This window comes from Alexandromys fortis, unplaced genomic scaffold (assembly GCF_014885135.2).
Source record: "Alexandromys fortis isolate MF-2015 unplaced genomic scaffold, M_Fortis_MF-2015_v1.1 scaffold_121, whole genome shotgun sequence".
Taxonomy (NCBI): Eukaryota; Metazoa; Chordata; class Mammalia; order Rodentia; family Cricetidae; genus Alexandromys; species Alexandromys fortis.
This window is the reverse complement of record NW_026068037.1, coordinates 3,328,497-3,344,129: the sequence shown is the minus strand read 5'-3', so window position 1 is coordinate 3,344,129 and position 15,633 is coordinate 3,328,497. Positions and strand designations below refer to the sequence as shown.

At 42.8% G+C, this 15,633-nt stretch overlaps 1 protein-coding gene across 1 annotated transcript in view; it reads left to right on the top strand.

The window, feature by feature from the left end:
• The first annotated feature begins 1,030 nt into the window (after positions 1-1,030).
• The window catches only part of Satb1 (SATB homeobox 1), a 91,012-nt gene continuing 76,409 nt past the window's right edge, over positions 1,031-15,633 (top strand). The window contains exon 1 of the mRNA XM_050165086.1: positions 1,031-1,193. The gene's annotated coding sequence lies outside the window, so the exon portion shown is untranslated. The remainder of the gene's footprint in view (positions 1,194-15,633) is intronic.

Sequence of the window (15,633 nt, the reverse complement as noted above, 5' to 3'; positions counted from 1 at the left end):
CCATATTTTTGGTGGATGGTGGCAGAGGTGATTTAGACATCAGTAAGCATCTCGTTCTGGTGGGCTGCATGGACCTACAACTGCTGACACGAAAATGATACTAATACAAACGGATAGGGCGGAGAAAGGGGTCTGCAAGAGGGCTGGCCCCTCATCCTCCGTCCGCTATGGGCTCCTCACTAGGGGTGTAGAGCTCCGGGACTGGGATACCCAGAGAGAAGATGGGAAGAAGCTCATCAGCTTGAAGGGAAAGAGGCCCCCTCTAGGAAAGCTCTTCTTCATCAACACTGAAGAGGAGGGAAAACTTGGCCCGCATGCCCCTACTGGGGAGCGACACACCCCACATAGGCTGGCTTGGGGGGGGGTGCTCAGGGCCTCTCACCTGACTTCCTCCTCTGCTGGCACACACACCAGTGCCCCACTCCGCACCCCCAAAGCCCAGGCAAACAACGGCAAGAGGAAGCAGCGGGCGGCAAGGGTGCGCGGCGGGGGCAGTGCAGGTGAGGGCCCGGGCGGTGGGGCTCCGGGACGCGCCCACACTTACCCTGGCGGCGGGCAGGGCCGCTCTCCCGCAGCGACCCCGCGCCCGGGCGGCACGCAGGGATGTGGCGGCCGCGGTGGCTCGGGCTCGGCTCGGCTCGGGCTCCACGGCACGCTCTCGGAGCCACCGGCCGCCCAGGAACCCGCCGCCAGGGGGAGAAGCGGCCGCAGGCGCGGGGGAGGCAGGCCGGGCCCGGTCGCTCCTGCTGCGGGGTCCCCGAGCCCCCCAAGCTGGAGAGCGACGACTGCGCGGCGCGTCTGACACGCGCGCCCCCCGGGCCGCGGTGGGGGGCTGTCGCGGGGGCGCCCCAATCGCCCGTGCCGCGTTGTACACTGCGGGCTCAGAGCGGCTCCCGCGCCCCCTCCCGCGCCCCGCCCCGCCCCCGCCCCTTCCCCTCCCCCTCGGCCCCGCGCGCTCCCCGCTCGCTGCTCGCCGCGCTCTGCCCCCTTTAAACGCCCACTTCGGATGGGGAGAGGAGACAACTTGAAGTCAAGTTGCCATTAACTTCCGCGGCGGCCGCAGCTCGGCGGCTGGGAGGTGGCAGCAGCTGCAGCCACCGCCCGGGAAGTCCGCCGCCCGGCGCGCCCGCGCGGGGAGCCGACCCGGCCTCGGCCCGCACCGCTGGCCCACGCTGCCCCGGTTCCACGCCTGAGTGAGTCCCGCTCCTTTGCTCCCTGCCGGTGCTGCTCACGCTTTGGGTCTCTTGCTCGGCTCGCCTCCTTTTTCTGCGGATGCGGAACCGATCCAAACTTCTCGGCGGCCCCGGCTGGGGCGGCTTTGCGCCCCTCGCGTGCCGGGGTCTGCTGGCCCTTCTCGCGCGCGCGCCGGCACGCGGGAGGACTGGGCTGGTAAAGTGAGGGCCATGGCCGGGAAGCGTACTTTCTTGGTGTCCTTGCTTCTTTCGCACACCTGCCTGGCAGACTCTGGTTGGATACTTTTGTACAGGTCGTGGGGACGGCCCTCTTTAGAGGAGAAAGGCGGAGTGGGGAAGCCCTGAGAGGGCAAGCGGGGAAAGGGGAGCCACTCTGTAAGCCCTGGTACCTGGAAGGCGGCGAGGTGCCGGGTGGAGTGAAAAGGTCGAGCGCCAGATCTGCAGTTCACTCAGCATCCCATCCCGGCCCATCTCCCCCTATCCTTTCCCGACCAGCACTGCTTGGCTGGTGGCGGGTGGCGGTGAAGAGGGGCCCGGGAAGTTTGTGGCAACTTATCTATCCCGGGAACCACCAGGGCGCTGGGCGCTCAAGTTGGATCCCAGAGTTTGAGAGCCGAAGTAGAGCGCTTATGGAGCCCTCGCCGGCAATCGCGGGTCGGTTCTGGAGGGTGATTCGGGCTTGGGCTTGGGCGGGAGGCCGGGGAACATGCGCGCTGTCTTAGCTGGAATTGTGGCCACACAGGTGCAGCCCTGGGGTCAACTCCTTCTTTCCCGGTGAAGGTTCACATTCAAGAGCTGTGGCCTTTCCCAGAGCTCCTCCACTGCAGAACTCCCCGGGCGACCGAACTGGGGTTGGAGAGTTGGGATGCAAGGGACTGAGGGGGCAGGTGGCAGGTCCGGAGAGCGACCTGTGCCGAGCAAAAGGCGCTAAAGAGATCCCTTCTGGGATGAACACAGAACCCCGAGAGCGGAGAGCAGCATAGAGCTCAGGGTAGGTTTTTGGCCCTGGCCTCCACTAGGACCAGATTTTACTTTACAAGATGTCAACCATGGGGTCATCTCTCTCAAAATGCCCGTTGACAACTTTGACCTCTGCGTCCTTCCAGGGAGAACTTTCTCTGAGGCGTACTGGATTTCCAGGGTTAAGACTTGGATTTCACTTGGCCATAGGGACAGGGAAGACACCTGGCTCCCTGGAGAGAACCTGTCTGCTCGCGATTGATGGGGGGTTCCATGTTTGTTTGTAGCCTTGGAGGCCAGAGCACCCGACTTTCCAAAAAAGACAGAAGAGAGAATTGAGCCTGAGTCAGGGTCTCTCTTTGCTAGGAGTCAGGTTTTGTCCTTCCTTAAGCAGTATCTGGAATTTACAGTGTTTAGGCTGCTGACAGTAGCTCAGCCTCCCAAACTTTACTTAAATTTACACCTTATCCAAAGTGGATTTTCTGAAAGAGTGAGATTTATTCTGTAGTCAAATTCTCCTGCAATAAATAAATAAATAAAGTCAGGCCATACTTTAAGTCCCAGGAAAGCTAGGGTTGAAGTGTTGGTTCTAAAAACCTTTATGAATCTCCCAGGTAGAACTTGTGCTTTGACTTAGCAGCGGCTCTTTATTTCTATGGCTTATTATTTTAGTAGAACAGTAGTAGTGCATACACTGGCTGCTCCAGTCTGCTGGCAAACATTAGCATTCAAGCTTACATTTTTGACAAATGTGCAGACAGGAATAGCATGAATAGGCATCTTAAATATTAACAACCCAAGCATCTGTTGTGAAACAAATTTAATATATTTACTCAGTCTTTCTCACATTGTTAGGAAAGGTTATAATAAGTGCTTAATTTCAACTTAACTTAGCAGAAGTAACTGACGGCATCATTCATACCTCCCAAGCTTTAACACAGTCACCAGGCAGAAATACTTTAATTAACTTGGTTAAGGGCATTGTTAAATAAATACACTTTAAGCAATGTGCATACTATGTAACATGCAACAGTAGCAAAAATATGCATCCTATTTGTGTGCATTTTAAATGACCGCATCTTATAAATATACCAAGAATATTGATTCTTCATCTCTATTTGACACTTATTAGTTCATTTTTTTCTAATGGAAGCAATATTTTAAATGTAGAGTTGTTCAGTCATATGTAATACATAATATGTAAACAGTAGCAATAAAATACAAAGCATTGTTAAATTTGAATATGGCTACATGTAACAAGGTTATGCAAGAGAAATAAAATCACTGCTCAATTTTGTTTTCCTTTCTGAATAATGAATACAGATGATGGATGAAAAAAGAACAAATAGGGATTTCCTCCCTGAAGTAATAGCTTCTTTAAGTGTATGCAAGGCAGGGGTAGGAGAACAATGATAAAGACCTAGAGAACTTCCCAAATCCACATAGCTGGTTCCAGAATCAGTGCATTCCTTGCTTTCCCACAAGCTGAAATATGTAATAAATAATAGTTCTTTGTATGTAAAAGTATTCAAGAGGAATGTCTTTTGTTCACTTGTAAAAAATTAATATATTCTCCGTTGGTTGATAATCTACAAAAGTAGTTCCTTTGTCTCCCGGCATCTTAAACAAGAGCAACAACAAAATGAATATTAGTTTATTCTGCAAAGAAGTCTGTTGCCAGCTATATGAACCTGTGACTGAGTGAGAAGCTGCTGCAGAGTGATGGCTGAGAAACACATTAAACTAGCAAGGTCTGAAAATCTAGGAGAGAATTTCAATTATTTTTTCATGTGACAGGTTGTAGGTTGTAAATTAGGCCTAAAAGGTCAGGTGACAGGCACCTGTTCCTCATTATTGTAAAAATCTTTTGGTTACAAACAGTGCTAAGCTAAACACAACATGGGTATATAGCAGGGGCTCTCTAAAGCACTCTAGCGGCTCCCACCTGCTCTGTGAATTTCCAAACAGGACATACACAGAGAGGCCCTGCTTAGAAACACATCATTTCTTCCATACATGTTATCTTGGATGATTGCAATTAATATTATATTAGTACTTGGAATTGATGAAGTACATAAATGCACATGACTAAATCAATCTTCTAATTATGTCTAGACATTATAGTTGAATGCAAAAATATTCTTTTTTTTTTTAAAAAAAACCCTCATTTTCTTTTGAAAATTATTGACTGGATATCAGAACTGTGTTCACGTTTTACATGGGAGACCTCACCAAGTGCCCTTTTATACTTTTTAGATAAATTCTCATTTAAAATGAGGCCATAAAACATTTTTCTCAGCACCCATCTATAGGAGCGAAAATCAGCTGCTGCATACGGCCATACTTTTGTGCCATACGCAGCATAGGAAGAAAAGCACGTTGTACACAAATGCTGCTAGAGGATCTTCAGACCTAGCTGCTCTCCCTGGAATATTCAGAGTTCTTCCTATTGAAATAAGACACTACAGCTTAATTCCTATAAATAGTTTCCCTTCAGACATTCCAGAGAGCAAACTCTGCTTGTATATGGAGAGACCACACTAGCATAAGGTGACAGAATATTAGAGGTGCCAGTTGCCTTTAATTAGCAGAAGAGGAAGATTTTGTGTTAAGTAAATAGCTCAGGTTATTCAGTTCTCTTATTTAAATATATAAATATATTCTTTATCCTTTTGCCATTAAATAGCTTGTGCTTATTATATGAAGCATTCATTTTTAGTATTTGCTTTTGAAATTGATTTGGTTTTCATATTCCAAAACTCTGTGGTGATTTTTTTTTACAAATTGATTTACATTTTGGCAGAATAGAGTTAAGTTAATTAATAGATCAGGCACGAAAAATAACCCACAGTAGGGTATATTTTCTGGTAAAATGAAAGTTATGTTTCAGCATGATGAGCACCAGGCTTCAGTAATCTGCTCCTCGTGTGCAAGAGCACTTCCTACTTCGAGCTAGCAGGCACCTACTGTTTATTTACGCTGCATTAAACTGACAGCTCAGCAATCAGAGGAAAAATATTACTTACCTTCCTGAAGTAAATACCAGTTTATAGGTTAGTGCACGTATTTATATTCCTGTCACCACTAAATAACGGCTCTGTCTCTATTTTAATATCTACCTGGGCTGTAACCCAGGGATTCACACTCTTCCTGGCTGGGAGGAAGGGTTCCAGAGGAGTTTTTCTTCCCATTCCCTACTGGAAAAACTTTAAAGAAGAATCATTTCATCTTCTCATTTCTGTCCTGTGAACCGAGTTGGGAGAAACGCTGGGCACTTTTTCCTTTGCACTTCACCGCAGCATCTGGCTCCCCGCACGCTGGCAGGCCACTGAACACAGCCATCCTGAGGATCCTGTGCACACATGTGTGCAAGCACAGTCAAGCATGTGTTTACTAAATTAGCTTTCTACAAAGTTCCAAATCGGTCAAACTATCTGATTCCTTAGACCACGCCCGTGGCCCGGGCTCTGCCTTGCCAGTTCTTGGACAGATTGCTGCAGGGTTAAATGGAGCTCTGCAAACAAGCCTATCAAGGGGGCTTCCTGGCTGAATGACTGTTTCTCAGCTCCTCTAAACACACTCTTGCCTTCTTGTTTTTCTTGTGGTTAATCTGCCATCCTCAAAAGAAGGGTTGTAGCCACTTTTATTTTAAAATACTGAATACACTTGTTTCTTTTCCAATTCAAGATCCCTCTCTTTCAGAACCCCCCTGAAACCTCAACATCCTTCTAAAGTTGAATGCCCAAACTCATGATTAACTTGAGAAATTGCTTATTGTTGTTTAAATTGTCTAAGGTGCTCTCGAGCTTACTGCCTGTACCCAGTTGTCAATCTCTAGCCACATACTCCTCTGACATCAGTACGGAATATGGCCTTAATACAGCAAGCATGTAAATCAAATCTGTTACACGATGCTCCTTCCCTCCACTCTCCCAAAGAAAAAGCATCTCCTATGGTAATTTATATATCATTGCTAACTGCTGTTCTCAATGGTGAGTCTATTTAAACTTGATGTCTTCATAGTGTGATCAACACATTAACACACATTATTTTGTACTTTTGATCTTATGCCAACGGTACCTTTTGCTGTTTATTTTTTTAAAGTCTTTTTAAAGATCAGATATTTCATTTTAGAGTAAATAGATACAGATTGTGTGTATATGTATTCCGGGTGAGATTTAGTAGTAGAGAGTTTCTCTAGCATATTGGCCTATTTTTATTCCTTCAAGTCATTCTGTATCACTTGCACAGTTGTTGCTGTCTGCAGGCTTGTAATAGTAATTCTAACCACTTTCTTCAATGGACTTTCATGGATGTGATTCAGTTAATTGGGGATCCAGTTCAGTTACGAGGAATGAAAAGCAGTTAAGTGATATCCCAGGATTTATATCACTACTTTCTGCTGAAATTTATTTGGTCCAGTTATATGATATTTGTTGAAGTAGCTTGTAACCAAACATGCAGTGTCTGCTCTGTTTCCAGGGGAGGGAAGACCATGCTGGACAAAACATTTTGGTGTATATTATTTTATTTTACCCAGCGCTCATTTTAGAGCCACTCATTGTCGAACACATTTTTTGAGTATCTAGAGGTGCAGGTCCCAGTAAGGAGGGTGAAAGGCTTGCGGAAGAGGTAGCTGTCTGGCTCCACCTGGTTGTGACTCCACTAGAATGCTGTGGATCTAAGCCAGCCTCCCTCCCTCAGCTGCTCCTTTCTCTCCCCCCACCCAGGTGTGCCGGAAGTAGAGGGCGTTGTACACAGATGAAGGGGGTGGACTTTACTCAGAGCTGTGACCTGATTTGTGACGCACCCTCAGATCTGCAGACATGGTCCAGCTGCTTCCTAGGCAACTGGTAACCACCTCTTTTGGGATGTGCCTGCCTTACTAGCCTGCCAGAAAGAACTTCTGCACTGTCACCCCATCAAAGACCTTTCTTCTAGGGATAGATTTGGAGATCAGCCTCTGGTATCCGAGAGGGTAAGTGTCAGAAAAGTTAGTACAGGCACTCAGTCCCATGTGGAGAATCAGGGTTGCAACCACAGTAACTGACAGGCTTTTGGCTCTGGGATGTTGGTGGGCATTTTTCTCTGTGGGGTATTGGGGATAACACTTTTTTCTTAGCTACAGATAATTGGGGCCAGGAGCCAAGGACATTCATTGTTGAGGGGTAAGATATCCTAGTAGCCCCCATGAGGGAAATTCTTAGACTTTCTTTTCTTGAGGTATTTAAAGAAAAGACAGTGTGTCATCTGTGTGGTAGGTAATTCTTCATATGCAGTTTTCCTGGAAGCCAGAGCTGATAGCTAGAGATTCCTCTGTGATCTCAGTTAGGGTTTATGATTTGCTGGTAAGAGGGTGTACATGACAGCTTGGCCTTTTAATGTTTCGTATAGAAAGACTTTAAGGTAAAAAAAGTTTTACATTATAAATATTTCATTGTAATAATTTTATAAATAAAATAACACTTACTCTATATAGACATTTGTTTGAAATGAAGGTATCCTTGAGTAGATTGTTACAATAATTAGCTGTTTAATGTTGAATGCAATTGGGTTTTTCTGTTCCAGTGAGCCAGACAATGGGAAGCATTGGCGATCACAACAGTTAATTCTATGTGATTCTTGATATTTAGCAAGCCGTTCCTTCACTAAGAAAACATTTTACCAATGAACGAAGGACAAAATACGAATGCTTACCTTTTATCTTTTAAAGATTCTGTAAATGAAACAGTGGATAGCTTGCTTAATGGTAAAAAGAGTTCCCCAGTCTGTGGGAGGCAGGAACCCTATTTTAATAACTATGCTTCCAAAACTCGGAGAGGCGAGCTACTTTTTTGATGGTTTAAGAGGACTAAGAAACAATTTAGAACATTATCTTAAAAGTTTAAAAATGACAGCCTTAGTGTGTATGGAGTCATTGTATTTTAATGATACTGTATGCTTATTAGTGTTATTAGAGCAGTAGACAGCTAATTACAGCCTTTTTCTGAGACATGTTAACTGTATATTAACAACCATGTTAAGAAGGAATGATGTATACTTTTGCATACAAGCTGCTGCTTGCTAGATTCTTGAAAAATACCTTTTAGAATGTATGGAATCACATTTTTGGTCAAGAACCATCAAAGGTTTTCACTAAAATACATTCATTTTAAAACTTCTGCAAGTAATGGAATGCTTTTGCTTGTGCACTGGCTCCTTGACTCTTGCTCCTGGCATGAGATACAGTTACTGCGATACAGTGTTAGGTTTTCCATCCTGTATTTTGAGATGCCCACATTTCCTTGTGTTTTTTTATGACTTTGGCCAACGTGGACCATCAGAAGCTTACTGAGGTGATTTAGCCTGATAAATATTTTTGTGGAATCATTGTAGTCAATGTCCGTTAGCCAATTTACATTATTCTCAATTCCATATGAACCAATACTTAAAACATATTTGAACAGCTGACCACAGTGATGATTTTATTGTCTAAATCTCAAATCTAGGTTTTCTGTCTCAAATATAGGCTTCTGTATCAGCAAAACAGTAAGTGACAGAGACCACAGGGTTTTAATAACTAAATGCTTCCCATGGATTTGTAGACCTTGTAACCTCCTAATAGAACATCTAAAAACATAGGAGCATTCCTACTTGGACAAGTTTTTAGATACTGTTGTTATCTATTACCATACAAGGTATCAAACTACAAAAGGGATTAAGTAGAAGCTACATTTCTGTAACAGATTAAATAGGAGAGACTGAACAGGTAGCGTTCTCTGTCTTGCATATAGTAAGCACTCATCTAAGGAGAGCAAAATTAATAATTGGGTAAATATTGAATGTAGCTCATCTTGATAAAGATTTATTGAAGAAAGAGGCATTTCTGTCTAGCTTCCTGCTATTGCCGAGGTTGTATGAACACTAGTCCTCCCATGATCCCAGTTCTGAAGATTGTTGAATGTTTTTCTTCTGTAAGTATGTATGCCATCATGCTTTGCACTGCAGCGTTAGGGTTTCTGTTTTATCCTTACCAGCTTTCCTTTAGGATTAAGTTAAATCTCTGTTTAGGTTTCTCTGATATCAGGCTGTGCTAACAAACGTCACCAGAGTCAACCCAAAGCCTTGCCCTGCATTTGCTGCTGAGCCACCATGTTGGGTCTAGCTGATATTTCAGAGCCCAGCATACTGGGATGAGTGGCACCAGGATGACTCGTCTCAACCTCCTCTTTCCAATACAGTGCTGTTTTCTCAGGACCCCATAAAGCATATGTCAGCCATGATGGACATATGAAGACAAAGAACTGTGGTTATGTACCTCATTTACCAACAGGGTAGGATTCGGGTGCTTACATGAGACTCTCTTTCTATTCCCTAAAAACTTAACCCGGAGCCAGTAGCAGGGCTCGTTAGCTTGATGTTAACTCTCGGGAAGGTTACAGGCATGCTTTGAAAGTTATCTATAAAGGACGCTTCTTTTAAACATTTTATTATCTTTTTGAAGCATATGTGGGACTATTTGCAAGGCATTTCTATTTAGTCACACACACACACACACACACACATCCTTTAGGTGGTGCCTTGCTGTGTGACCTACAGTGTTAGCACACACACTCTGTCTCTTTAAAACACACTCTCCTCTATCTGCCCTATTAATTGTTGATATGTTGCCATCCACGAGACAAAAATTAGAGCTGTAATTAAATAATCATGTGATGCTCCTTAGTGCCAGTGAGAGCAAACTCATTTTTCCAGGCCCTGATGGTCACTGATTATTGTATTACCACTGGCTTGCGGATTTTTTTTTAACAATTCTTCCTGTAGCTTCCCTAACCACTGTCCTTTCAAAATTAAGGAAAGTAGCAGACACTAAGGCAGTTAATTGGCTGGAGGTCCTGAGGGATGTCAGGTAGGCTCACCTTTTGCATTTGGTCACCTGGTAGGTTCTTTGAGAAGGCTACATCAGCCGCGTGGTTGCCTGCCATTTAATTTACACTGGTGTTTTGGCTGGGATGGAGGCATATGGGGAATGCCAGGAGAATTACAAAAGGAGCTGGGTATTAAAATTCAGAAATGATTAAAATTGAAATAAAAGGATGCTGCTTCTTTGCCAGTACTCTGGCAGTCATAATGACACATAGAGATTAGCTTCCACCTTCATCCTCTCCTTCTTTCTCATTTCCTCTTGTTTATTATTGACACATTTTCCTTATGTCTGTCTCGTGTCTCTCTATTTTTTTTAGTACTATTATGTGTTTCTCTTTCTCTCGCTTTCCTTAAGCATGGAGAAGCCTACTTAACCTTATTATAACAATAACAGAATAGGTTATTAATATTTAATATGCACATGATTAAAATTTCTCTCCCTTAAACATAGGTCAGCTGTATTATTATTAACCAGCATGTAATTTTTCATCTAAAATATTCTTATTCTGCCTTGCTGTTTCTGAAATGTCGTCTACTTTAGTAGTGATTTAATACATAATGTTTAGAAACTGTGGTCGGCTACTGAGAAAAGAACTTACCAGTCATGGATAATCAATTATGCATGAATTCAAATGTAACAGATGGAATCTGGTGAGTTAAAGTTTCTCTTTGCCTTAGTGGTTTTTTTTTTTTAATTTGTTTGTTTGACACCTGTCTCTTATATATAGATAAACATCTAATACAGCATGTGAGAAATTTCCTGTGTCTTTATTTCCTTTTTAAAGTGAATTTAGTTTTTACATTGAAGGCAGAGACACCATGATCTGGCCCTAACCATCTTCTTCTGTCCCTTCATTTTGTAGCTCTGAATCATGCTTAGCTAATGGTCACTCAGCTGGACAGTGGAATGTGAAGGAAGACCCACACCTGGTTTCCCTCCCTTTTCTTAATTCTTGTTTTCTACTGTCATATACCCTTTCTGTGAGAGTTGCTTAATAATAGGATGTTACATTAGCTGTGGGTTTTTAAAAGATTCTGATGAAAACAGTGGTCTCCCACTTTTTAATTGCGTAATCAAGTCTTGCATGTTATGCAAGTGTTAACTGTCCATTTATCATGTTATGCCATATGTACATCAGATACATGCGTGTGTATACATACACACATAGATGTTTACACGTACTTGGATATTGGCCAGACAATTGGGTTTTTCAAATCTATTAAGAATACCTCAAGAGTTGTTTTATATCCTAAACTGTGGCCCTTGCCAGCCTTAAAGACACATTTACACTTATTTTGAAGCTTTGTCAATTTTTAACAAATTCCCTTTGTTCAAAGTGAACAAGACTTGGTCTCAAGGGCCTTAGTTACCTCCAAGGAGAGAGAAGAAGTTTCATTTTTATTAAATGTACAATGAATGTGGATTGTTGCTTCTACTGTAGAAGTAACAGGACAAGAGTTGGTAGTGACCTTCTATCCAAGCAGTGCAGCTTCCAGACAGTTTGGAGCTGGTCCCCATCAAAGTTGTTCATAAATATGCTGTTGGCTTGTCCCCAACATATGCATATATATAATACAAATGAAAAAAACCTTTGCAAAGTAAATAAAAATAAATGATTAAAAAATAGCCCCAAGGCTCTCTAGTACTTTTTAACTTTTTAAATGATTTATTTATATTTTATGTACAATGATGTTTTGCTTGCATGTATGTCTGTGTGAGGGTGTCAGACCCCTGGACCTGGAGCTACAAACAGGTATGAGCTGCCATATGGTTGCTGGGAACTGAACCCAGGTCCTCTGAGAGAGCAGCCAGTGCTCTTAACTGCTGAGCCATTTCTCAAGCCCCTTCTAGTTCTTTCTTTAAAGTTATAGTATGGTATTATTTATAAGCCTTCTTATCAGCTGTAATTACATACATGCATATTTATAGTCCATGCTAGTTATTTAATAAATTAAGTTTCACAATAAACATATTAATAATGAGGTACCTTTAAGACAGGTAACTAGGCCTTCTATAGCTATACTGTACATACAGTATAAATTAATGATGTATAAAGCATCATTAATGCTTTTATACATAATAAGTATATCTTTAATTTAGATTCACTTCATATTAATATTCCTTAGTCATGCATATCAGAATATATCCATATAAATATGAATAAAATATAATTTATAAATTAATTTCCAGGTCATTAAGAATTCCACTGTTAATGTAAAACTCCTTAACATAAAACCAGCAGAAATAGATAACATAATACTCTGTCCGCGACAGAATAGCATATAAAGAATTTTTGTAATTGTTGGATAAAAAGTTTTCCAAGCTTTCCTACTTGGGCAACTAAGGGAAGATGTACTGCTTTATGAAGGTAATTGTTATGCTTTTGAAAAAGACACACAATTTGGACTGCCTGTGCTCACTTGTTCCAGGCTCTCTCCCTTCTTTGCTAAGACAGTGTGTTGAGTAAAACATTAAGAGAGAAGCATCCTCTTGGATTGGAGGACCTTCAAAATGAGTGAGATGTTGGTTGGTGATCATTAGTCCAGGTTAGTTATCCTCGCGGTCAGACACATGTCCTATGACCGAATAATCTGGCACAGACTGGGCTGTAGCTGTTAGCAGGTAAGGACAAAGCCCTGGGACTTGGGCTAGGGGAGACTGTTCAGTGTCATGGAGTTCATTGTTTGTCTGAGGCTGGCAGGATGTTTTCTGCTACTCCCAGGAATAGCTGATTGATTTGTCATTTTGTCTACAGTTGTTTCCTGTGGTAAACATATAACCTAAAATGTGCCATTTTGATGACATTAAGGATACAGTCTGGTGATGTGGATTATATTCACACATCATGCACAGCCGTCACCACTGTCTCTTCGGAATCCTTCCCATCAGCCATTTGTCATTTTACTTTTGGATTAGCCTCCCCTTTGACTTTATCAAATTTTAAGCATTAAAATGGAGTCTAATCATTTATTTTCTAAGTGAGAAGGGTTGTCTCCGGTGTGGCTCTCCTTTGCAGAGGACTGTCCCCTGCTACTGTCCGGTGGCATTTGTTGGCTACGGCAGAACAGATACCACTTTTGGCTGATGTCCCCCACAGGCATAATTTGGACTAGGATTTGGGCCTATTGTGGTGTCAAACTCTTCATTTCTGCAACTAAACTAAAAAACATTCATAATAATATCCGCATCTCTAAGGAAGTCTGGCTTACGTCCTAACTAAAGGTAGGGGAGGGTTATTGCTGGAATTCATTGGAATTCGTTGGAATTCCAGTCTTCCCAAATTCCCAACAATCCTCCCTTCCCAATCAAGGTTGAAGTGTTCCTCAGTTAGCTTCAGGGCATCCAGGGCTTGGAATCTTGAGTTCTTGAGTTCTGCTAAAATGCAGGAATAGTCAGGAAAAGAGAAAGAAATACAGGTTTTCAGTTGTTTGAAAAGCCCACTCAGGGTTAAATAGTGATTTTTAAAAGAGAAAAAAAATCACATTCAACTGTTAAAAAAAAAAAAAAGATTTAGAGGAAACTTGGATAGTTCTGGCTCCAGTAAATAACAGACTGGCTGTAGGACTGAGCTTCCATGTGTAATTTTGTGGTTAGTCGCTTATGTCTGTGATGATAAATCACATACCTGCATAGGATTTCTGGCACCCCAGTAAATCTCAAGCAAGTGCCCAAATGCTAATTTATCATGGTTCCTTGGACAGCAGACCCCTTTTTACCAACTCGGTGATCTAATATCCTGTGCCCACCCCTGTGTCTGTCTGTTTCAAACAAATGCTTGCACATCTACTTGAGTTTTGAAGCACTCACTGATGGTACCTGGCGACAAACCTGTCTTTCTAAGTGTCCCAGAATTACAAAACCTCAGTTCACGGGTGTCCTAGTGGGCCTATTTGAGTCCCTGTCTCAAATTTTGCCTAGGTTATGCCAGACTTGATCATTTAGCAGAGACATCCTGGGAACCTTAAAACACTGCCCAGCTCCCCCACGTTCAGCCACTCCGTTCAATTGAAGTGGGCTGTGACCCCACACCAGCCTTTCCCTCCTAAGATTCCCAAGCACTCCTTTCTGCAGACGGTTCCAGGATTTCTTCCCATGGGTGGAAGGCTACTCACACATATAATAAATTTTAAGATGCTTGGAGCCTTGCAGTTCAGATGACTAGTATAGAATATTTAATGCTACAGACCTGGTGGGATGGGTAGATAAACATTAGAGACAGGAGAAAAATAAGCCACAGCAGTATACCAGGTTTGGGACAACAAGGCTTAACTGAGCTGTAAATTAAAGGGTCCCAAGAGAAAGGAGCCTGAAGTCCATTCATCTCAGAAGCTATAATATAAAACCAGGCATCTGAAAACATAGGTACATGGTGACCCTATACTAGGTGCACTCAGCGGCAACTGCCAGAATCTTTCCTGGCCTTTACTCAATTTTAGATCTGGGTGTAGATAGAAATACCAATTTTGATAAAATTATTTCCACTATAACTTGTCAAAGAAGGATTCATATTAACATCTGTGGGAAGAAAAGGTAGTTTTGAAAATTTTTTGCTTAATAAATTCTTACTAGCAAAACTTCATTTTGGTGGTGTGCAGGCCCAGCTGCCTTGCCAGCATTACGGCTAGTACTGCAGTGATAACCACCTATCTGTCCAAACATCATAAGTTACCTTTGGGCATTTACATCCAACCTCAGAGGTCGTAGGGGACATAATTTTGATCACTATCAGTCTGGCTATAACCGAAACCAACTTACTAGAGGTGAGGTAAAACCCCAAACCCTTGATCTGGATTTGAAGTTCGTCATCAGTATATTTGCTCTCTCCTGTACCCTTTTCCAGCCTTTGACATCTTTGTCTGTAGTGCACCCGGTTTGGTAGCTGAACGCTCTCCCAGTTTGAGTAGCATATCCACAGTTAAAGGTGTGCAAAGATCCACAGCTAAGGGGGTTTGTATTAGCATCACGAGGAAGCTAGAGTAAGGGTGGAATGGCTGTGGTTTATAACTTTGTGTATATGATATTGAAGTACTCAGAGCAAGCAGCGTTTATAAGTGCATATTGCTGCAGCTGTATTACAGGACCCTCTCAAGTGCAGACATGTCTGGAAAGCTATCTTAAATTTGTATTCAGTGGTACACTAGTCTCATTCCATGTAACATTACAGATCTATGGGCTAATTTTAAAATGGAAAATGATCTCCATTCAGACATCAATACAATGTCTGAAAGCTAGTCAGCACCTGGAAGACTCCTTCGGAGAAGGTCCTGAGCTCACAGTTCTTAAGGTAAGTACTGTCCAGTAGGACTTTCTGCGTGCGGTTGTGAGAGCCACTGGCTATGTGAGTCCATGAAACACCTGAAGTAGGCTGGAAGAACTAACTTGTACATTTTATGTAATTTTAATTTATTGAAAATTAACAACCTTCTGCAGTATTGGGCTTTCTCACTTCTGCAATACTTAAGCACTGTCAGTGCAGTTAATGGTGAGGATTGAGTGCAGATGACACCGAGGGCTCTTTACTCCGCTATATGCAGTCTAATGTAAACGTTGCAAGCATACTGTATTCAGTTCTTA